The sequence below is a fragment of the Suncus etruscus genome, chromosome X (genome assembly GCF_024139225.1).
Source record: "Suncus etruscus isolate mSunEtr1 chromosome X, mSunEtr1.pri.cur, whole genome shotgun sequence".
Lineage (NCBI taxonomy): Eukaryota > Metazoa > Chordata > Mammalia > Eulipotyphla > Soricidae > Suncus > Suncus etruscus.
Genome location: NC_064868.1, coordinates 107,955,342 through 107,981,585, shown reverse-complemented (window position 1 = coordinate 107,981,585; position 26,244 = coordinate 107,955,342).

Sequence of the window (26,244 nt, the reverse complement as noted above, 5' to 3'; positions counted from 1 at the left end):
ATGGCAATCAGAGAAAAGACCACTGTATAGAAACTCATGCCCACATATAGACTGACTTTAGAGATGTATTCCAGTGTTATTATTGACATCTAGGGCATTCTGTTTCCTTTAATAGGAATAATGTAAAATTATGAGCACTGATGGATAATGATTAAAAAGTATTTTTGAAGTATAGGCGCCTTAGAGCCTGAGCGTTTTTGAAAATAAGAACTTGTAAGAAAGGACATCCCTGCAAGGAGGTCCACCACATAGCTAGATCAGCGAGGGAGAGTCTCAGTCCCCTGCACTACTGTTCAGTACAGGAGGCTTTTCAGCTAGCTCTCTAGCTCAGTGACCCCCACATACCAGTTGATATAGGAATGGGAAAGTCTGATATTAGGGATCTGCTGAGTCCGGCTCATGCCTCTCCCTGTTTATGCATTGGGGAGGAGATCCAGCTGCCAGGTCTTGCCCTGAAGGCCCTTATAGCATGAGAGGTGTCCTCAGGCCCCTGCACTAATATTCAGAACAGAGGATCTTTTGGCTACCTCCACCGCTCAGTGAACCCCCACATACTTGTTGATAGAGGAATAGTTAAGTCCTGATATGTGGGGTCTGCTAAGCCAGGCCCAGACTCCTCCAGTTCTTTTTGCATTGGGGAGGAAATTCTCTCCCACTCCCAACCCCGCAAAGACCCAGCTACCAGGCCTTGCCCTGAAGGCCCGCCTGGCACAGGGGGGTCTCAGTCCCCAGCACTGGTGTTCAGTACAGGGGGCCTTTCTTCTAGCTCCCCTGCTCAGTGACCCACACATACCACTTGAAGGAGAAATGGTGAAGTCGTGCATGTGGGGTCAGCTGAGCCCTACTTCAGCTTCTCCCGGTTGTTTATGCATTTGGGAGGGGTTTCTCGACCCCTCAAACCCCTCCCCCAGAGACTCAGCTGCCAGGACTTGCCATGAAGGCCAGCAAGGGGAATCTCATTCTCCTATACTCTTGTTCAGTACAAAGGGCCATTCGACTAGCTCCCCCTTTCAGTGACCCTGACATACCATTTGAAAGAGGAATTGTAATGTCCTGGCTGTGTGGGGTCCACTGAGCCTAGCTCTAACCTCTCTCTGTTGTTTATGCATAGGGGAGGAGTTTCTCTCCCAGCCCCCACCCCCAGAGAACCAGCTGCCAGGCCTTGTCCTGAAGGCGGATTATGAGTGTGGGAATCTCATTCCCCTGCACACGTGTTCAGTACAGGGGGCCTTTCGGCTAACTCCCCCACTCAGTGACCACCGCATTCCAGTTGAAAGAAGAAAGGTTGAAGTCCTGGCATGTGGGGTCAGTTGAGCCCTGCTCTAGCCTCTTCCTGTTTATGCATAGGAGAAGAGTTTCTCTCCATGCCCCCAACCCCCCAGACACCCAGCTCTGAGGCCTTGCCCTGAAGGTCAGTGAAGGGGAGTCACAGTCACCTACACTCTTGTTCAGTAAGGGGATGGAGGATTCGCTACTCCCCCGCTCAGTGACCACCACAAACCAGTTGAAAGTGGAACCGTGAAGACCTGTTATGTGGGATCTGCTAAACTGGCTCAATCCTCTTCCGGTTCTTTATGCATTGGGGAGAAGTTTTGCTTCCACCCCCTATCCCCCAGAGACCCACTTTTCCGGCCTTGCCCTGAAGGCCAGTATGGCATGGGGGATCCTCAGGCCCCTGCACTAGTGTTCAGTACAGGGGATCTTTTGGCTACCTCCCCCGCTCAGTGAACCCCCACATACCTGTTGATAGACGAATAGTGAAGTTCTGATATGTGGGGTCTGCTAAGCCAGGCTCAGACTCCTCCGGTTCTTTATGCATTGGAGAGGAGTTTCTCTCCCATTCCCAACCCCACAAAGACCCAGCTACCAAGGCCTTTCCCTGAAGGCCCGTCTGGCATGGGGGGATCTCAGTCCCCAGCACTGGTGTTCAGTACAGGGGACCTTTCAGCTAGCTTCCCCGCTTAGTGACCCACACACCACTTGAAGGAGCAACGGTGAAGTCCTGGCATATGGGGTCAGCTGAGCCCTACTTCTGCCACTCCCAGTTGTTTATGCATTGGGGAGGAGTTTCTCTCCCACCAACCAAATCCCCCAGAGACCCAGCTGCCAGGCCTTGCCATGAAGGCCAGCAAGGGGAGTCTCAGTACAAAAGGTCATTCGAATAGCTTCCCCACTCAGAGACACCCACATACCAGTTGAAAGAGGAATCTGAAGTCCTGGCAGTGTGGGGTCCACTGAGCCTGGCTCTAGCGTCTCCCCATTGTTGATACATAAGGGAGGAGTTTCTCACCCAGTCCCCAACCCTCAGAGACCCTGCTACCAGGCCTTATCCTGAAGGCCAGCGAAGGGGAGTAACAGTCCCCTATAGGCTTGTTCAGTAAGAGGGCCATTATACTAGCTCCCCTGCTCAGTGAACCCCACATACTAGTTGAAAGAGGAACTGTGAAGTCCTGACTGTATGGGGTCCATTATGCATAGGGGAGTAGTTTCTCTCCCACCCTCAACCACCCAGAGACCCAGCTGCCAGGCCTTGCCCTGAAAGCCAGTCTGGTGTTGCGGGGGTTTCAGTCCCTTGCACTAGTGTTCTGTACAGGGGGCCTTTTGGCTAGCTCTCCTGCTGAGTGACACCCATGGACCAGTTCAAAGAGGAACGGAGAAGTAATGGCATGTGGAGTCTGCTGATCAGGTCTCCAGCCTCTCCCGGTAGTTTATGCATTGGGGAGAAGTTTCTCTCCCAACCCCCAATCCCTCAGAGACCCAGCTGCCAGGCCTTGCCCTGAAGGCCTGTCTGGTATGGGGGTTTCATTCCCCTGCACTAGTGTTCAATACAGAGGGCCTTTAGGCTCACTCCTCTGCTCAGTGATCCCCTACATTCCAATGGATAAAGGAAAGGTTGAAGTCCTGGCATCTTGGGTCGTGTGAGCCCAGCTCCAGCCTCTCCAGGTTGTTTTTAGATATAAAGGAGTTTCTCTCCCGGCCACCAAATCCCCAGAGACCCAGCTGCCAGGCCTTGCCATGAAGGCCAGCAAGAGGAGTCTCAATCCCCTATATTCTTCTTCAGAACAAAAGCATAAGTAAACAATAACTATCAAATTTTGTTTACTTAAACATTCTGCATTTTGAACTGTTATCTAATCAATCTAATTTTTTTAGACTAACAACTGTGAAACACAAAAACTACTATCTGGGCCCCATTAAAACTAACTTAGCCCATGATTTCACTATATAATATGTCTTTTTACATAGACATGTTTAGAATAACAAAGTTACAGAAGATAGACTTTCATCCATCCCTTGATTATTTAAAATATCTTGGTGAAAAATATTGAAAGCATATAAGGGGTCACTGTTAATATGCTTTGGGTGAAATAATTAAGCACAAAAAGAAACTGACTAACTCTGAAGAAATTCAAAGGCAGAAATAGCAGATTTCATTAAGATGCAAGTTCTGAAGTCATTGGAGCTGAAAAATCTGAGACTTTACCTTGACACAGAATCTGAGTCCCCACACAGAGTGTGTCTTCTGAAAAATAGATGCTACAGTAGAAACTTAAAGTCATGATAAGAGAAATAAAGAACTACTGAAATTTAACACTTTCCTAGAAACAATGCCTACAGGACTCAAGACAAAGACAATATGGAGACTATTCATATAATTGTCTCCCAAAAGCCATTCTCTACTTTTTTATTCTAGAGACAGCCATGTTCTCTTAAAATATATCTTTCTATTTATTCAGATCTCTCTAATATTTTAATAAAACTATTTTATTACACTAAAAAGTAAAATGGATTTAGCACATCAGTATCAGATGGCAATCTATTAATTATACTTAGAAAAACTGTCATATCCCTTCATAAAATTGGATCTATTGGGGTCTTCAGAGATCTAGTATTAAAGGACAATCAACCACTAATAAAAATAAACAAATGTGGCTATATCAAAATAAAAAACACAAGGAGAGAAACTATTACCAGCAATAAAAAATATCATGGAAGACAATATTTGTTGAATACTCATGTGACAAAGGGCTAATATACAAGATATATAAAGCACTTGGAAAATCTTAGCATCAAATAAATATTATTATATACTGCAATATAAGAGGAGCAGATACTTTCATAAAGATGACAAATAAATCAACAGAATCTATATGAGAATATGTTCTTCCTAATTTATCATCAGAGAAATGCCAAACAGCCATCAGCTTTAACCCATAAAAATAAAAATGAAAGACAAGAGCTTGGATGAGGAAAAAAATGATGTTGACTAGTAACAGCTGGAGCAGCTGTGTGCATTGGGCAGCAGTTAGATTAAAAGTGCTATTTTAAACTGAACTGAGGTGAGTGTGATCAGACAAGATTATGGCTGCTCCACTTCCCTCTACAGCCACACATTTCTTCAAGTCAAGGAGCCCCACCAAAACACATTAAAAAATCAAACACCACTCTACAAGGTCATAATGAGAAAGCCATGCAGAATCCCAGCACAGCGAATGAAAATAGTTCTGTGCCTATGTAAAAAAAAGGGGAAAAGGGGGGGGCATAAAACCTTGCCACATCATCACTCCTTTTTCTTCTTTTTTTCTCTTCTTTTTCTTTTTTACTTTTCCTCTTTTTCTTCCTTTTTTTCCTCTTTTTCACTCTTGTGGTTATTATTAGGTGACATTTTTTTTTGCTGCTTCTGGGTGCTTTTAATTTTTTTGGTAGTTGTTAAATTTTTTTGTAAAAAAATGTTGTTTTTTTTTTCTTTTTGTCTTTGTCTTCTTCCAACAGAACCACACAACTTGAATTATCTTGTTCTGCCTCATGAATTGAGGGGGAAAATACAAGTGAACAGTACTAGGAACAAACAGCCATATGAACATTGAGTGGAATTAAAAAATGATCGAACTTAAACACCAAACTAAAGTCAACAACAGAATCAATACCCTATTTACAACAAGCTATACACAGAGGGGAACTGTTTCACTAGCACTCTGGGGGACAAAGGGGAGATATGGGATGCATGCTGGGAAGCAGGATGGAGGAAGACAACCCTGGTGGTGGGAATGGCCCTGATTCATTGTCACTAAGTACCTTAAATACTACTGTGAAAGATGTGTTATTCGCTCTTTGGTCAAAATAAAAATTATTACTAAAAAAAGAAAATGGAGTTCTGAAAACCCAACTAACACCGGACACTGCTAAAGATGCTCTGATTTGCACTTTAGAGAGGAAATGTTAAGGGTGTTCAAAGAAGTCAAAGAGATCGTAGAATTGAGAGCCAACAACACATAAGATGATATTGTGGGTAGAAATAAGAATACTTGAAACAGAAATATTAGTATAGGATTATAACCAGTTTTCTCCATAAAAATGATGACGTCCTCTTTACAAATCAAAGACCCACATAAGTGAGAAAAGTTTCTAGATTGGCTCTTTGACTTTACTCCCCCCCCATGGGGGTGGTCAAATTGTCCCAATAAATACAGCAGTTTCCACTAACTTCACTCTTGCTTCAAGAGGTGAAAGCTTCTGGATCACACATATTTCACCTTCAGCCTGGTTTGGATTATTTCCTGTGGTGACCCTTGCTCCAGAGTCATTCTCATTGGGGTGGGATTATGGCTTGTGGAGTCATTACATCAGGCACTTGAACAGGGACCTGAGAAGAAAAACCTCAACAATAGTGAGTGATTTGATTCCCTGGTGGATTTAGCCTAAGATACTATCCTGGCTTAGTATTGAAAGTACTAATCATTTTATCATGCACTTTACCATATCTTTTAACAGAATGTTGACATACATGCAAGGCGGTTTGATGTAGTTTGAAGTTACACATACATTGCTTGTTCCAGAATGTGCATAATTTCTGAAATGTTTTCAACATTATAAATTAAAAGCACCTTTCCAATGGTGATGATTCTCTAATTATAAGCCATCCCATGGCCATTAATATTTTGCTTACCACTGGGCATTAAACTAGAGACTATCATCTGCCAGGTTTACTACATCAGATGAAATGATACTCATGACCAACCAGCTCCTATCTCTTTTGACTTTCTGAAAGTGGCTCATGCGGACTAAAAAATTTGATAGGGGAAATGCAAAACTCACTGAAAGGCATCACCAGCATAGTAACAACTTCTCAGGACAGAATGAGTTTGCTGAAAGAAGAGCTGTATAACACCAGCATTCAACAAGTCAAAAAACAACTTTAACATAAATTAACAGAAGATAAAAAAAATATACTCCAAATAAGTGAACAGATGACAGTAGATCTTTGATAATAAATTCAACAGAAACAACATAAGAATTATTGGGGTCATGAAGGCTAGGAAGAAAACCCATTTAAAGAAGCAATAGTCAAAACAATAATCGCTGAGAAGTTCCCAGAGTAGCAGAATGCTTACACTCACATTCTGGATGCTCAAAGTGTACCAGCTAAAAGAAATCCATGGGAATGTTGCACTGGTGAAGGGGAGTGTTTTGTTTATGACTGAAACCCAACTATAATCATGCTTGTATTCATGGTGCTTAAATAAAGATTTTATATGTAAAATAAAAATACCTACTTGGCATTAAAAAAAGAAATCCAATAAAAACATCCGAAGGTACATCTTAGTCACATGTTGCAAACCATCTAAAGAGATAGAATATTGAAATCAACAAGTTCAGAAAGGGATATTATATGTGGGTAGCTCTTACTCTTATTAACTCTAATTTCTCCTTGATGTGATGCTTTTCTTTTCTCAGATGCCTTAATTTTCAATAATTAAAGTATATGAAATATGTTTAAGCCAAACATTCTAGATGATCTTTATAATACTTTATGAAGATATTTTTTGTAGCACTCTTCTCCTCTTGTATTCCCACATAACCAATTATGTATATTAAATTGTGTTTCATTAAGGAAGGTGCTAAATTTTATATATAATGATTTGCATTTAAAGAGTAATTTTGATGAAAATATTTGCACACATCTATTTTATTTCAGAATATTCAAAAGTACTGCACATGAAAATTTTTTCTTTGTTTGTTAGTATTGCTGTTGTTGGGCTACAATTGCAGAGTTCAGTCCTTAATACAGCTCTGTGCTCAAAGATTAACCCTGGTAAGTTTTAGCGGACCATATTGGGCACCAGGTATTGTACCCAGGTAAGCTTCATGCAAAGCAAGAGTCAGACCTGCTATACTATTGCTTGGTCCCTTCACCATACATATTTATGCAGCTACTTGAAAACTCTGATGAAACATTAAGACTATCTTTTTTTACACTGCTTAAAATTAAGTTCATAATATATTTTAGTTATTTTTCCCTTTGTTGATGTAACCTTTTGAACTATTATTTCTCTTGTTCCCATTATAAATGAGTTTTAAAGTTTTCTCCCATGTATTTTAGCTTTACTTCTAAATTTTTTAATGTAGAAAATTAGATGATTAAACTATATGTGAAAATTAAAAGTCAATTACTATATCTCTGTGAAGTACATGTTTTCAATATTAAGATTTATGTTACAGATCTGTAGGAACTCATAACTTTTTCACTGTTTTTGTATTGTATCTAAGTTTTTGAAAGCTGAGGTTTTATTTAAAAATTTATTGATATTTGTATGACAGTGATAAATTTGTGTAGCAGAGAGTTTAAATAAAAGCCAGTCAGACAATTACAAAGGTACTTATTTAATAAAATTCACTTGAAAAAGTAAATAGTTAAACTTTGGGGGGAAATGAAGTGCAATGGTAATTTTTTCCTAAGAGAAGATAGAATTATTTTTCAAGGTTGAATGACTTTAATTGGCCATCATATAACTCTTCTGATAAATAGTGCCTTCAGACATTGTGTCTGTAATAATTGTTCAATTACATACTTTTGGCTTTCAAATAACAAAGTCATAATTAGGCATCATATTAATAGATATACAGGCATATTTTTTTATTTAAACACCTTGATTACATACATGATTGTGTTTGGGTTTCAGTCATGTAAAGAACACCACCCATCACCAGTGCAACATTCCCATCACCAATGTCCCAAGTCTCCCCCTCCCCACCCGACCCCCGCCTGTACTCTAAATAGGCTCTTCATTTCCCTCATACATTCTCATTATTAGGACAGTTCAAAATGTAGTTATTTCTCTAACTAAACTCATCACTCTTTGTGGTGAGCTTCCTGAGGTGAGCTGGAACTTCCAGCTCTTTTCTCTTTTGTGTCTGAAAATTATTATTACAAGGGTGTCTTTCATTTTTCTTAAAACCCATAGATGAGTGAGATCATTCTGCGTTTTTCTCTCTCTCTCTGACTTATTTCACTCAGCATAATAGATTCCGTGTACATCCATGTATAGGAAAATTTCATGACTTCATCTCTCCTGACAGCTGCATAATATTCCATTGTGTATTATATGTACCACGGTTTCTTTAGCCATTTGTCTGTTGAAGGGCATCTTGGTTGTTTCCAGAGTCTTGCTATGGTAAATAGAGCTGCAATGAATATAGCTGTAAGAAAGGGATTTTTGTATTGTACTTTCGTGTTCCTAGGGTATATTCCATGGAGTGGTATAGCTGGATCATGGGAGCTCAATTTCCAGTTTTTGGAGGAATCTCCATATCGCTTTCCATAAAGGTTGAACTAGACGACATTCCCACCAGCAGTGGATAAGAGTTCCTTTTTCTCCACATCCCCGCCAACACTGTTTGTTCTCATTCTTTGTGATGTGTGCCATTCTCTGTGGTGTGAGGTGGTATCTCATTGTTGTTTTGATTTGCATCTCCCTGAAGATTAGTGATGTGGAGTACTTTTTCATGGCATATTTTAAGGCATTGATAAAATATTTTCTTTTGTGGGTGAGTGTAGCTTTGAAATTAAGCTGAATTGTAATTATCTATAATTTTAGTAATTGTGAATTAATTATTTCTAATCTAATAATAATGATTAATTCTTAATCAAATAATTTTACTAAACACTATCTCTGATATTACATAATGACTGATTCTTTTTGAATTTAATAAAATTTGTTACAATATATTTATTAACAAAAATGTTTCAACAATGCAGTTTAAAAATTGAAATGTGTTTACTATATTAGGGGTACTGTGAGTACAGAGAAATTCTATTTACTTAAAACAGATGTATTTAATTAATCACAAATATTTTGGTTTATAAAGTTTGATTAAATATATAAATTGCTCTGCATATTACTTTAAGTTTAAAGTTTGTTTTTATTATGATTTCTTGTATAAATATTGAATATATTATACAAGTCATTGGAAATATTATGTGTATTTTTCCTTTCTAGTAAGCACTACTTTTCCTTGTACAAGCAATCTTTTAAACATGACACTTTATTTTCATAAGAATAATGTCTATTATTCTTGAAATGTATTCTCCTATGTAGCATATCAGACAAGTGAGATACCAGGTGGCATTGTGAATTAAAATGATAGGTAGTTTGCCATTTCCATGACTGCAAACCTTGATTCTGTAACACACTTGCTTTATATATGTCACATTTATATTTCACATTTTTATAGAAATGATGAGGCGGCATGTTAAAATATTATTCAGAGTGTGTTACAAAATTGTAATGAATGATCACAAATAAGTAAAAGTGAAACTGAAATTGAGACAGGAGGGTAAATAATATACAATTACTGTCTTCCGAGACCTAGAGTTTTTAAATTTGAGGTTCTCAAACCACTAAACCCAATTTCATTATTTTTCAAATCAAAGAAAATTAGCTTTCATTTTTCTTTCTTTTTATCAAAAGCCATTCTCTGGTTTGTTGCTTTGAAGTCTTCATCAGGATGTCAAAAAAAAAGTCTGAGGTGCAGGAGCTCTTTGTCTACATCTATATTTGCAGATGAAATTCTCTGAGTTTTCATTTTGCTGCATTTACTTTTGAGTTGACTAAGGATTTGAGTTTAAGATGATCTGGTTAGTAAACCAAGATTCATAAGTAGGGCATTTGTCTTGGATCTAGCAGACCTATTTTTAATACTCTGCATTACCTATGTTCCTCTGAACACCACCAAAAGTAATCTCTGAGCACAGAGACAGCAATATAACCTAAGCAGTGCTGGGCATTGCCTTTCAAAAGGGGAAAATAAAAACAAATACCCTCAATATAGATAAACAGCAGCTTTGAATTTGACTGTGTTTGGGTGGCCACTGGGAATTTATGATTGTGAGTATTTTACTACAGCTGGTTTAGCAGGCTTAGCAGAGCCAGATTGTGTCTCAGATTCATTGTTGTTAGTTGCTAACAGTGGCAGAATATCTGTTTAGAAACTAGGATTTCAGGGTTATTTGTTCCCTGAGTTACTATAACCAACAAACTTTGCATAGTTCACAGGATATTTGTTTCTGCTAGACTTGGAAGCAAAGCAGTGCCAAGCTCAACAAGACCTGGGATGCATGCGGGATTTGTTATATAATATGGTATTTGCAAAGCATTTGAAACTAAACTTGCATAAGTCTGGGCCATATCAATAAGTCCAAAATCAGAAGTGTGCCAGATTTTTTAGTGCCTGGAATCATCCAAAAGGCATTCATTTGGACACATAATCTTGTAAATACCTGTGTGTTGTGAGAAAATTTAAGAAAATAGTTATCCTTGGGACTGATAGTACAATACAGTAGGTATGGCATTTTCCTTGCATGCTGCTGATCCAGGTTCAATTCTTGGCACATCCTATGTTCTAAGCATCACCAGGAGTGATCATTAAGCATAGAGCAAGGTGTAAGCCCTGAGCACTGCCAATTATGGCCCAAAACCCAAACCCAAAAAATAGTAAAGAGGAGGAGAAAAGGGAGGAAGGAAGAAGAAAAGAATAATTAGAAGAGGGAGGAGGCAGAGGAGGAAGAGGGGGAGGGGGAAGAGGAGAAGGAGAAGAAGAAGGAGAAGAAGAAGAAGAAGAAGAAGAAGAAGAAGAAGAAGAAGAAGAAGAAGAAGAAGAAGAAGAAGAAGAAGAAGAAGAAGAAGAAGAAGGAGGAGGAGGAGGAGGAGGAGGAGGAGGAGGAGGAGGAGGAGGAGAAGAAGAAGAAGAAGAAGAAGAAGAAGAAGAAGAAGAAGAAGAAGAAGAAGAAGAAGAAGAAGAAGAAGAAGAAGAAGAAGAAGAAGGAGGAGGAGAAGGAGAAGAAGAAGAAGAAGAAGAAGAAGAAGAAGAAGAAGAAGAAGAAGACAAAGCTGAAAAGGAAGAGGAGGAAGAAGAGGAAGAAGAAGACAAAGCTGAAAAGGAAGAGGAGGAAGAAGAGGAAGAAGAAGACAAAGCTGAAAAGGAAGAGGAGGAAGAAGAGGAAGAAGGCTGATGAGGAGGAACAGGGTGAGAAGGAACAAAAGGAACAAGAAGAACAGGAAGAGGAGGAGGTAGAGGAGGAGGAGAAGGAAAAGAGGAAGAAGAGGAGATAAAGAAACTTATCCACTGACTGGTTACGCTTTGAGAAATTTGAGGCGTGCTTTCTTTTTCTAAGCATTCAGCTCAAATAGATCCTAGCAGTAGTCATATGTAGTATCTAAGTTCCCCTCTCTCCTTTTGGTATCTTTTAGCTCAGGAAACAGATTTCATCTTGGGATTCAGCTCTTGCCATGTTTTTGTTTCGATCATGGATCATTACTGTCTTTGTCCATCTAGGTTTCAAGAGGTCAGTTAGATGAAGTCTAAGTTGCTTTTCAGCTTCCTGAATATGTTGTTGTCACACTGTCATACACTGTAGTTTCCTGTCTACCATTCTCTCATTTTCAGGCCTTTTGTTGTTGTTTGTTTGCTTTTAGTTTGTTGGCCACACCCAGATTGTTGAATGTGTATTCTGGCACTGAACTCAGAGATCACTTCTGGTAGGCTCAGGGAACCATATGGAAAATGCGGATTGAACCTTAGTTTGCAGCAAGCAGGCCAGCTCCCTAATCTCTCCATCCCCCACCCTATTTCACTCCAGTTTGGAAGAAAAAAAATTATAGGTTTGTTCTGTCTGGTTTTCAGCAAAGCCCCCTATTACAGAGCAAAGTTACACATATTTTCACACTATATATAGATCTTGGATTTCTAGTTTTTGCTTCAACACACCCCCATTAGCATAGTGGTGCTGTCACTTTAGCCTTAAATTCCGGAGCACCTTTTGTTGCTCTACAGAAGGGAACATCCTCTAGGTCAAATTGATGTAGATTCTGACTTGGGGAGACTGCTGCTAAGGATGAAGGGAAGACTACTTATCAAGGCATGAAAATATTTAAAAATATACAGAAGGGGCCGGAGAGATAACATGGAGGCAGGGCGTTTGCCTTGCATGCTGAAGGACGATTGTTCGAATCCCGTCATCCCATATGGTTCCTTGAATCTGCCAGGAGAGATTTCTGAGTGTAGAGTCAGGAGTAACCCCTGAGCGCTGCCAGGTGTGAGCCCCCCCCCCCAAAGAAAAGCCAAAACAAAGCCAAAATTCATAAAAGAAAAAAATAAAAACAAAAAAAAAACATACAAATAAAGAAATGTAGATGAAGCCGGTAATGTTGGATCCTGGGCTAATTCGTGACTTTTCCCAGGAGTGACTAAGATGGAGAATGAGACACCTATGGATTAATGGAGTAACTTCAGTCCATTACAAAGGAGGGGTTGATTGGGGAGAATGTGATTGGAGGAAGCACAAATGTGGGCTCCCTTTCAATATGCCAGATGTTTGCTCAAACAGGCTCTCATTTCCCTCTCCCCAAACTTGGAGTGGGGTGCCTTAAACTGCAGGGTGTCTCCTTTCAGGGGCTCAGTTTGGTTGATGTGAGTCTGCCCTTCTAGAGGGCCAATCATTTTTTTTTTTTGGTTTTTGGTTTTTGGGCCACATCTGGCTTGTCTCAGGGGCTACTCCTGGCTATCTGCTCAGAAACAGCTCCTAGCTGGCACAAGGGACCATATAAGACGCTGGGATTCAAACCAACCACCTTAAGTCCTGAGTCGGCTGCTTGCAAGGCAAAAACCACTGTGCTATCTCTCCGGCCCCTAGAGGGCCAATCTTAACAGGGTCCAAGCCTGTCTCTGAAGGGCCAGGGCTAGAAATGTTAACAAAACAGAATTGTAAACATCAGTTTTCAGAGAGGAAAGGAAATAGGGCTGAGGATCACCACAACAATACAAAAAGAAAAGTCAAAAAGAAATACCAGATGCATGCTGGGAATGGGGGGGGAGGGAGGTCAACTTCGGTGGTGGGAATTCCCCTGCTTCAATGTTAATATGTACCTAAAATATTACTATGAAAGATATGTAATCCACTTTGATTAAAAATAAAAAAAACAGAATTCTTTGAAAAGTATTGTGTTTTACAAAGTGATTTACAAGTTAGAGGAAGGCACAAACCATTCACTCAATGGGTTCTGTCGTATTTTCTACCTAATCTAAATTTTAAAGTAAATTGTGCTTATCTTAGAATTACATTTGCCATCTTATTACTTGACACGTATTTTTAATAAATAATTGCTCCAAGTTATGTTCATGTGTAGCCTATAATTAATTCTAACCATACTGATGTGTATGTATTTGTTTAGCGCACATATAACTGTGTTAACATGCATAACTGTGATGCTTCAAAATTTTACATACTGAAATTCGAAACTACAGTACCCTTAGTCTGGAATACATGGCCTGCAAAGGGTAACAAAGATTAAACAGGTAATCTTGGTGCAAATTTATTCACTGTGAGTGGCCACGTCCTGATGAGTAGGTAAAATTTATACTTGTGGGAATTCATGAGCATAGAGGAAGGTAGATGAGAGTAAGCTCCAAGAATGTGGTCATATGCAAGTCAAGGCAATAGACTTCAGAAAAACTTAAAACTGATGACTTTTATGTAATAGATTTCTAGATACCATCACTATGCAAAACAATTTCTGTTGCATAAGCCACCTAGTATGTAGTACTTTATTACAGAGTTTAACTAACTATATCTTTAACAATTCTGTGTTGGACTGTGAGTATGTATATGTAAGTGTGTCTTCAAGACATGGGAGTGACATTATACTGAAAGATACATTTAAATCACATTAGATATTAAAATTATAATACAACTTCACACACTTCACTCCGCATTCCTTTGAAAATTGGTAGTTTATTATTTAATTATATATTTTTCCATTTCATATTATTTTGGAATCATCCATATCCCAACCTTGGTATATGACTACTTTCTCTTACTTTATGAAAACATTTTCTTTCTCTGCAGAAACCCATGCACACTTTTGAGCATGTTTTATTTTTCTCTCTCTACTAATAAAATTCCTAAAGAAATAGATTTTAACTCCAAATGTATTATTGATGACTGTTGGCTAAGTTCTTCAAAAGCATCACATATTATTTGTCAAAGTTTACAATGTGTATAAGTCATTTTTCTGTTAAGTTTTACTCCAGGGTACAAACACAAGTCAAACTTTTGCACATGTTCAAAAGAAATATTCATACACTGCCTAGAAGATCAAATGAGGGTAAAAATAAACTAAATAAACATCAGTAAATGTAGAATATATTTTAATATTAAAATAGAAAAAATTGTGCTTTACAAATTTAATAGAATACTATTACATATTAAAATGAATAAATTGTTTCTATATATCAACATGAATACTTATGAAGAAAAAATATTAAGTTAACATGTTGAGCAATGAAGCAAAAATAAAATATGGATTTTAAAACATTACACTTCAAATTCATTATATATTTCAACCAATATATAGTATATGCATATATTAATATGGTATGCAGATTATACAATTTTAAATTATAGTAATTTAATTAATTGTAATTATTATAACCACTGATGGGTTTGGAATTAAGGATTATTATACATATTAAATATATATAATGTTATAAAGTGTTTTTTGTTGATGGAAATAATTTTAATGTAGTAAATACTATTCATGTTTGTTATAGATAACATCTCCTAGAATTTTGACGATATTACAAATACATTTATAGTGATATAATTACTACTAATAATAATATTATACTTTTAGAAAACTGGAAGTTTCACTGCCTGCATAAAAGCTAAGATTACTCAAATCTCAGTTCAGAGAATTCCTCTAAACATTTGTTTAAATTTAAATCCTTGGTATTCTTGTGCTATTAAAATGCACTGGCATCTGAAAAACAGTGTTGATAAATAATGGTAAATCTGTATTATATTTCTTAAGACTATCTTCTAGAAATGATTTTATTGTTTCTTTTATAATAATTTAATAACATATAAATTTAATTTAATAATAACTTTAATGATATTATTAAATATATTTAATATTATTTAATAATAACTTTAACTATAGTGCTTTTTGTTGTTTTGTTTTTATTTCTTTCTATTCTGATCTAATTGTTCTTTCAGTGTACAGAGCACTCAGGTATCTGCTGATTGCATAGGCAAAAATTGTAAAGTAAAACGATGAGGCTTACTTGGAATTTCACAGTTTCTATTCAGTAAGCACTTGATGTTCTAAATTCCTCATAGATGAAAATAATGCATGTAATACACTAAGCTGTACCTAAAGTTAAAAATTAGAGTTGATTTTGCTTAAAATGCAAGATTTGCAATCTACCTTACAGTAAGGTGGTATCGTAGTAATTTACCAGCCTTTACAAAATCGATACTCATTTCTAACCTATCCAGCCCCCTTGAATTTTGCATTTTTGACATTTTTGCAAAATTATCTCCTACCATCTCTGTAGTAATCCGCATTGATTGCAATGTTCTTGATCAGAGACAAAGCAATAAACTGAAGGCTCTTCTGCTGCTATAGTCAGCAAATAAGCTATTTATGGTTTCATTTTCTATTTTTTGCCTTTTTAAGACTTTTTTTTTAAAGTGTTACATCAGGGAATATCTGTGCTCTTGAACTTAGAAACCATCTTAACACCAGGCTTGACTAAACCATCTAAGCTAAATTTATTATCCCAAATGTTAATAATTGCATTTCAATAATGGCCCTCATTAAAGACCCCCAGGCATTTAACACTCATCAATTAAGGTACAGCACGCCCCTGTGAAACAGGTCAGGATTATTTTATCCTCTGAGACACAGTAAGGTTACTGATGGAAGGTCATGAAGCAAATTATCAGCCAAATAAGCAGTAGATGACTGGAGTTCAAAGACATTTTATTTACTCCCTTAATGTTATTTTTGGAAGCTTCTCACTTCCCTACGCCTTCATTAATAAAATACAGAATTAAATACTTGAAATATTTTGCATTTAAAATAACAATAGGTGGCTCAATCAATTCAGGTCTAGTTATGATTGATCAATCCATGTCAGGTTAGAAACTGTTTGATTACATTTCTTGGTTGTGATGAACACTTTTTTTCACATGCTTATTAGTCATCTCCACATTTTCTACAGTATATATTTTTATATCTGTATATAAATGTAAAGTATATATTTTTATTTATAAATACAGTTTTTAAACTGAACAAGCATTCAGTTTCTCCCTAATTTTTTATTGAGCTGTTTCCATTGTTGGTCTTTATTTTTGAGTTTTTAATATATATTTCATATCTGACCTATTTTTACTATAACTTAGGTAATAAGATTGTAATTTAATTTTTTGTATTAATATACAAAGTAAATGAACACCCCTGACACTGATATCTCTATGTCCCTCCTCCTCTCTGATTCCAGCTTCCTTTCTCCTCATCCATTGTCTATGATATTTGCTATTTGACATTTGTGGGTTTGGTGCATTCTGTTATTTCCTTGAACCATGACCCATGTGATCCAGACTCTCCACCTTTGCTTTCTTATTATTCAAATAGAGCAAAAACAAAGTTAATAAGTGGAATTATATGAATTTTATTATTGTCATATATATATATATATATATATATATATATATTCCCCATTCACCAGTATGTCCTTTTATTAGGGGCACTTTTTCTTTTATAGTAGAGAAATATATGCTTTTAAAGCCCTATTTGATAACTTTTGCTTTTGTTTTCTTTGTCAGTGGAGTATAACTGTTAAATATAATACTGGAATCAATATTATCAGATATTGTGCCGTTTTCTTCCCTGTCTCTTAAAACTCAGGTTTAATTTGCAGTTTTTGACTCAATTATGTGCACAATTCTTTAATGACTATGACTTTACAGTGTCCTTCCTTCTTTCCTCCCTCCCTCCCTCCCTCCCTCCCTCCCTCCCTCCCTCCCTCCTTCCTTCCTTCCTTCCTTCCTTCCTTCCTTCCTTCCTTCCTTCCTTCCTTCCTTCCTTCCTTCCTTCCTTCCTTCCTTCCTTCTTTCCATTTTTCTTTTTGGAATTTCTAGTCATTTCTTTTTCTAAAAGAGCTTGAAAAAGATAGTTAAAGACTACTTTGGAAGGTTTGATGTAACTCAGAACTAAGCCTTTCAGGACTTGAACTTCTGTCCTGAAGAAATCTTGATCATGGTTACCATTTCCTTACTAATAATAGATTCTGTTTATTTTTTAATAGAAATAGTCATTGGGAAGTTGTACTTATCAATTCTTCCAAAGTATGAGATCTATAATTTTGCTGCCATTAAGTTGTTCATTGTAGTATTTTAAATCTTTGTGTTTCAATTGTTTCTGTTTTAAATGATCTACTTTTATTTTTGTCTTATTCAATACATATTCCTCATATTTATCCTTCTTGAAATGAAATCAATATTATGTATTCCTTTAATAAGCTGTCTCTGTTTCATTAGTATCTTATTATCTTTTTTTGATGACTTCTTAATTTTTTTTTTCTAACTTTCATTTTCTTCTAACTTGGTTGTTTTGTGTTCTACTATGTCTTTAAGATGTAAATAGAGATTATGTTTTACACTTTATAATAGTTGATCCTTTTTATACTATGGTGCAATAAACTATAAAATGCTATGAGCTTTCCATTTATTTCAATTTTTGTTACATTTATATAATTCTCATTAATTTTCATAAAGTTTTCTCTTTGATTTTTTGCTTTGAATTAATGAGTTTGTAATAGAATGTTAAGTTCTAAAGTTCGAGTTTTCCAATCTTTTTGGTTAATGCTTAATGGGCTAATTTATACCATTACTTAATTCGATAGAAATATTAATACATATTATTTAAGTGTTCTTAGCTTTACTGATATTCATTTTGTGTCACAGCATGTGATTCATCCTGGAAAGTGTCCTATATGCTCTAAATAAAAATGTAAATTTTGGGATTATAGATTTGAAGAGCTCCATAAATGTCTATTAAACAGAGCTCTATCATTTCTCATTTAGGACAGTTATTATATCAGTTATTCTTTTTCTGTTTTCTGCCTTTAAATAGCCCAATGGTAAGAGTGGGTTCTTAACCTCTTCACTACTATCATTTTACTTATAATATTTATGTCAATTATGTTAATAGTTGCTTTAAAAACTTTTAATAACCCATAAAATTGGTGCATATATTAAGTACTCTATCATTTTATCTATTTATAAATTCATAATGTTTGTTCCTGTATATTATAACCTTTATGTTTTCAATTCTACTTTGACTCACATAAGCCTGGACATCCATTCATGTTTTTAAAGCTAATCCAGAGTATTATTTCCATTTTTTATTACATATCTTTGTTTTGACTGTTATTTAAATGGTTGTTTGTAAACAATAAAAAATGCTTTTGCCATTTAGATAAGTTACTTATATAAAATAATGCTATAATTTTTATGAATGCAATGCATAGTTATAGTTTCTATTTGTGTTTTGTTGGCCTTCATTTATTTTCTCTGCTCATGCATTGATATAATCCTGCTGTGAGTGTAGACAATAAAGGTGAACCTCATTTGACTTGTTATTTCTCTAAGTATTTTTGTATTGTTTGTCTTAATTTGCTGTGTGGATAATTTCTATCCACATTTCTAAAACATTTCTAAATAGTTTTCAATTTTAACTTTAAAGGAACACAGCTTCAGGTTCATTAGAGATGATCCCGATATTGCTCTTTATAATTTACATATTATTTTTAAGGTACCTGAATATTTCTAAATGAGATTTCCCCCTTTACAAAAGACCATTTTGAATTATTTGTTCAGAATTGTAAGGGGACAGTTAATATATTTAGGTTGTTTGAAAAATTTTAAGCCACCTGAAAAAATTATTACATCAAATCTGAGTAATGACAGTAAATTGAAGAATCTTAGTCAATACTCTTTGTATTTAAATTTTGGGCTATATCATAACATTCACTTCTAGCTATATAGCTTCAGTTAAGAATTTTTCTACATTTCTAAAGCTTGCTTTCTATTTAAATCATAGTTTTCCCCTAGATACATTTAGGATTTTGTTTCTATTTTTTTTATCATTATAGTATCCTAGCTGCTTGATATGTATCTGATTTGGTTTGTCATGTTTTGTACTTTGTGAGCCTTCTTCTGATTCTTTGTATAGGTGTCCCTCTTCAATGAAGGGGAATTTTTGTTTAATACTTCATAAACCAAAAATTATTTTCCTTTCTCTCCTCTCCTTCTGGAAGCAATATGATGCTCATATAGTCAATTTAATGCTATCTCATGAATCTCATAAGTTGTTACCATGAGTTTATTTTTTTCTTTTGTTTAAATAATTTTTATTGCGATCAATGTGAATCACAAGTCTTTCAGTTATATGTAAGGTACATATTGACAGTGAATTAGAGCCATCCCCACCACCAGTATTGTCCTTCCTCCACCCCTGATGCCAGCATACATCCCACACCTTCCTCCTTTGTCCCCTGGACTGCTAGTGTAACAGGTTCCCTTTTTGTATAGCTTGTTGTAGATTGGATATCTTGATTTTGTTGTCTTTGACTTTGGGTTTAGTGTTTAGGACTGATCATTTTTATTTTCACTTAATGTTTATGTGACTATTTGCTTCTGATATCACCCACTCCCCCCCAGCTCAATTTATAAGGCAGAACAAGATAATTCAAGCTCTGTGGTTTTGTTTGGAAAAAAGAAAAAGAAAGCTGGGAAGGGTACATCTAGAAGCTATCAATATTAATTTAAGAGAAGAAAGGGAAAAAAAACACAAAAAGCAACAAGAAAAACACAACAGCAACAATAAACAACACCTAAACGATAACAAGAAAAAAAAAGAAAAAGGAAGGAGGGCCTGTGTGGCAACATTTTTTGTTATTATTTGCATAGTACAGGAAGTATAGGGGAAATTAGAAAGGGAATTCCCTTGGCCTAAGAGATACAAGGTTTCTCCACCTTTGAAGCATACTGTCATGGGAACAACTACAGACTTCGGACATGCTCATTATCAAACCCCAAGGTCTTACTTATAATGGTACCAGGAAACATTCTGCTCAATTGTGGTTGACAAAATCAGTCCTCTGTAATTAGAGATCGTGGTATTTGCACAGGTTATAGGACAAAGTCTAAGACAGAGTCTTTCTGGCTCTAGAAGTTCTGCTTCATCATGGTTGTTGTGGTCAATCTTCTGTAAGTAGTGATTTTGTTTTTTTGCACAGATCCTATGATGAAGCCTAGGATAGAGTCCTTATGGTTCCAGAAGTTATGCTCACTTTTTGTTATTATTTTATTATTTTCTCTACTCACTTGTGCTCATAAATTGATGTACAGCTTTTTCTGATATGCTTTTGAACTTGTACTTAGACATTCACACTTATATTCAAGTAATCAAGTACTATATTTAATTATTTCTGTTTGAATTGTTCTCTCTCTCCATAACAAGCAGTGTTCAGGGCTTACTCCTGGCTTTTTGTTTAGCCAGCATTCCTGGCAGGGCTTTAGGGATGAAATAGGGTACCTAAAATCAAACTCACATTGGCTATATACAAGGCAAACATCCTATCCACTGTACTATCACTCCTGTCTCTCTCCATTCTTATCAATCTACACCCAATTGAGTTCCTCATTTCAGTAAGCATCTCTAGGATTGTTTCTTAGATGTCTTCCTAGGTAAGCTTAGAAAATTCTGCTGTTTTGGCCTTTCCTGGCTCTTAATCTCATTCACTCATGTGGGTAAATGTCTCTATATCTTTATTATTTATTGTTCCAAGTAAGGACAAAGTAAAGAGGAGCTGATGTTGAGCCACCTTGTGGCTTATTTGAGATGCTCTGAGGCTTCTGAATGTAATTTTTAGATAGTGACTGTAACTTTTATGTTGTGTGGATCTTTGAGTACATTGAAGATTTTTGTTCAGAGTGGCCTGTACTAACTGTAGCTCTGCAGTGACACAATGTTCACAGATATCATTGGTTTGCTATGGTTGTGCTGTGAAAATCAAACTATATTTTTCTAACTGTTAAGTATTAGATAGTCTTGAGTATGCAGTGATAGCTACTCAGGAAATTCAAATTCTTAACTAGTTGGAGAATCCTGGTTGCTAAATGTGTGAGTAGTTATAGTCTCAAATCTCAGTATGCTTGGATTTCAACCTTTTATATAATGTTGCAAAACTTTGGTAAGATTTTTTACAACATATGAGCAGTCTTGTGCTTTCACAAGTTATTGCCAGGCACAGATATACTAATCACCTATGTCCTACGTTTGAAGAATTCTAGAGTTAGATCAGAATATGCAGTCATAGACAGTTTGTGCTTAATCACCTCATGTTCAAGCAGATATTCTGGTTTTGAGAGAATTAGTGTTTGAGTGTCTAGGAATACTTTGCGTTCCAAGGACATGAACAGTAGTGTCCAAAGGTATTTGTTTGCCAAGTTTATTCATCTTTATAAGACTGAGTTCTAGATTCTACCTGCAGAAACAAGTCTGAGAAAAAAATACTGAAAAGACCTGAGTTGCAGGTCACTTTTAAAGAGAGCTAATATGGAAGTCCTCAAGAAATCCTCCTGAATTAAAAGAAGGTATTTGAATGGGCCCCTTGGCTGTTTATAGTGGAGGCATAACCTCAGAACTGCACATAACACTCCAGGTCAGTACACATAACACCCAGGTCAGGACACCTAGCTAGCTGAAAAATTTTGGAAGGTTTGCCTTGCTTGCTATAACTTTTTTTGAAATGGAAGGACATGAACTTTTTGCTGTGATTTTGTCAGTTTGTGAAGAAATTTACTTTCCAGTTTGTTCTATTCTTAGTGAAGCTTATCTCGGTAACTGTCTTTTAGCCAGATTGTCAGAAGCTACAGAAATGATGGCTGGCCCTGCATTGCATTTTGGATCTAGTCTCCAGCTCATATGGTATGAGAAATTGAATGTAGAGTTGGGTCCTGGGGGGTGACATTATACACTCACATGCTTCTCATATACAAAGAAACCGTGAGAGTTTCTGGAGTTTGTACAGTTCTCTTCTAATAAGCATTGTGTATCTGGAAAAGTTGCATTCTTTACATTCATTTTTAATTATTTTTATTATGATCAATGTGAATTATGAATCTTTCACAGTAATTTTTAAGGTACATAGTGACAATGAATCAGGGCCATTCCCACCACCAGCGTTGTCCTCCCTCCACCCCTGTTACCAGCATGACTCCCATATCTCCCTCATTTGCCCCCAGACTGCTATTATAACGCTCCCCTCTGTATATAGCTTGTTGTAGATTGGGTATAGATTCTGTTGCCATTGACTTTGGGTTTGGTGCTTAAATTGGATCTTTTTTTATTTCCACTCAATGTTCATATAACTGTTTGGTCCTGGTACCATCATTCCCCACGCCCCCGCCCTTCAATTTATGAGAATTTATGAGAACAAGATGACTCAAGTTCTGTGGTTCTGTTGGAAAAAAGGGAAGAAAAAAACTGGGAGGAGTCCGTTTAGAGTTATAAACATCAATCTAAAAGAAGGGGAAAAGAAGAAAAACATAACAAAAACTAACAAAAAAAATACAAAACAAGCAACTATAAAATAAGCACAACAGCAACCAAAAAACGAACAACAAAACAACAACCACAAGAAATAAGAAAAAGTGGGGCTGGAGAGATAGCATGGAGGTAAGGCATTTGCCTTTCATGCAGAAGGACTGTGGTTCGAATCCTGGCATCCCATATGGTCCCCTGTGCCTGCCAGGGGCGATTTCTGAGCATAGAGCAAGGAGTATCCCCTGAGCGCTGCCAGGTGTGACCCAAAAACCAAAAAAAAAAAAAAAAAAGGAAGAAGTAAAAGAAGAAAATAAGAAGAAAAAGAAAAAAAGGAGGGATGGTGTGGCCAGGTTTTGTAAATCTCCTAGAACATAAAAAGCTCATTTTTTACTTTCCAATTAAACATGATTCTAAATGATGTGTAGGTAATTGTAGCAACTAAATTTAGGCCCCTTTCAAAGTTTGTACAGTGAAATAGGAACATTTTGACTACTAATACTAAGAAACCATTTGCAAATCTACAAATACATTATCAATTAAAAATGTTAAACTTTGAACATAGCTAAATGGGACATATTAAGATTCAGTAATATTGTAATATTTTGAAAAAACAGTCTGGTGAGCTCTAGAAATATGTGTCAAGACACTTTACATTTTCAGAAAGTGGGAAGTATTCAATACTATACTTGATATAGTAAGTGTAAATTTCTGTTTATCAGTTACGAACAAACTAGGATATTCTGAAGAAAAATCACATGAGTAAGAAACAATAGTTGCTGATAATTTCAAATGATTAATTATGAATTGTTTTTCGTAAATTAATGTTGAAGTAACTATGTATAAAGGTCAAGGAATATAAAGGAAAATATCAAGGATAGTGCAAGTCAATCAAAATAATATTAATTAGATTATCTTTCTAAGTAGAAACTTATAAAAGCATGCATTATATTCTGGCCATTATTATTCTGGTTTATTAATTATAATAATTATTATTATGGTCACCAAAATGAAATTAGACAAAATTAGTGATATAATAAAACAAGAAACAATCAATTCAGATTTTAAAATCAACTTCACATTTCAAAATTCAATGCTCTACCACTGTGCTGTTTCTCCAGCTCCAACATCACGTTTTTCTCTCTAGCTCTTTTATATAGAAAAGAAAGACTATCACCATAAAGTTTAATTCACAGACTGGAATTATTAAGAGAAAAAAGTCAATCAAAATTATAATACTTATTTTATTTTAGTAATATAACACATGAATTTTTAAATAAAGTCATACAATAAGATACAGTGATATAAAAGTAGTGCCTGAACTCTCAAGCAAAGTTTCAATACATTAAGTAGGGATTTCCCCAAACATCAGAATTCTTACACTTTTTCTTCTTCCTCAAATGGAAAATGATATAGAGACTTGCACCTGATACCCAGTAAAAATGATATTTGAAGTTTCATTGATTAATTCTGTGCATACTCACACACACAAATTAGGGAAATTAGTGACCTGGGCACTGTAAGGCAGGTAATTAATATTCAAATATTCAAAGAGAAAATCTGTCTTACATACAGCTTCTAAGAAAGATAAATGAGTATGACTAAATTAACCTCCACAAGGAAGAGGTAAAATTGGTGCATACTTTCATTATTAAGTCTAAGATGATGCCATTGATAGCTATAGAGTTAAAACAAAGAGAAGAATTTGGTGCTGGAGAAAGAGTACAACTGGTAAGACTCTTGGCTTGTACATGACTGACCAGTTTTAATCCTGGCATTAGAGAAGGTTTATTGGTGCCTATCAGGAAAGATCTTGAGCACAGAACCAGGAGTAAGTGCTAGTCACTTCAGAGTCTGCCCTCCTCTCAAAAAGATAAATATGTAAAAGAGAAGATATTTGTCTCAGAGTTCCCCACTAGTAAATATGAAAATCCATTTTTTTTTGTTTTGGGGCCACACCCGTTTGACGCTCAGGGGTTACTCTTGGCTATGCGCTCAGAAATCACTCCTGGCTTGTGGGGACCGTAGGGGACGCTGGGGGATCGAACCGCAGTCCGTCCTACACTAGCGCTTGCAAGACAGACACCTTACCACTAGCGCCACCTTCCCGGCCCCAAAAATCCATTTTTTTTTAATTTACTAGAGAGGTCAAAATCACAATACTTTCTTAAAAATCACATATTTTAAAGAAATGGAGAAAAGGACATTTAAAGAACTGTAGTGAATACAGGAAATGTTACCAGGTTAAAAAATTATGCTGCATCAATAAGGAAAAAGGTATGGCTAATTTTGTCATTAATAAATTTGTTGAAGAGATGGGACTAAGCCAGTTTTCGAAATGGGTACACAGGATATAGGGTTCAAAGTACTGAGAACATAAACATGGTATCAGACCTATAAAATTAAACATCAATAGGGAAAGGATAATATTATATTTATGTATTTTATTTTGGGGGCATCACACCTGAAGAAGCTCAGAGATTACGCCTGGCTCTGCACTGAGGAAGTATTTCTGGCAGTGCTTAAGACCCATATGGGATTCCAGGTATAAAACCCAAATTGGCTATCTGCAAGACAAGCATCCTTTTCACTGTACTCCAACCCCAAAGAGGATGTTTTAAGTCATTGGAGAATTTCTTTCATTAAAGGACAGTTAAATACAGAGTAGTGAGGAGAAAAAAAATAAAATGTAATGATAAACAATGCAATAACAATATGAAGATATGATACTGTACCAACAATCAAAGACTCACGAATTTGTCAATTTGAAGTCAGTCTATTTTTGAGTGTGTATATGTGAGCCTATTTTTGAGTGTGAATTTGTGAAATTGTGTCACTTATAGGTCTATGTCCAGGCATTTTCCCCTTTGAATTAATATCTAATATAATAACTCCATTTTAAGTACTACTTATGTCGGTCTTTTATTTCTTTTGTTAAGCTGATTTTCAGGTACTTGACTTCTGTCCTTTTCTTTTGTTTTTTCTTTTGTTCTTTTTTTAGGTGCACATGCAGAAGGGAATTTTCAACAACTGTTTTCTTTCATGGCATTGTTCTTATGATACAAATCATGAATTTCTGCATTTTTGTTTTATATTCTGCCACTTTAATGTGCATGGTCACTGAGTTTTTGTATGTTTGTCGTCTTGAGTTTTCTTAATTTTGTTGCATCTGAAAATATGATTTCGACTTCTTTTGTAATCCATAGCTCCTTAATAATCTTTCTCTTCTAATTGCTTTGGTATTACAAATAAAAGATTGCATATGAGCAATGCCAATGGGGAGCCTTGTGTTGTGTCTCATTTAGAGAAAAGGCTTTCAAGTTTTAGCACTGATTATGTTAGCTATGCTTGTGTGCTATATGGCTTTAACTAGACTGATTGAAGTTCCTCTATTCTATTTTATTAAGTTTATATCACTGCCTCTATGGATATAATATGATTTAAATCTTCCCTTGAATTGACATAGTGTTTAAGACTGAGTTATGCATATTTAATCATCCTTATATATGGGGTA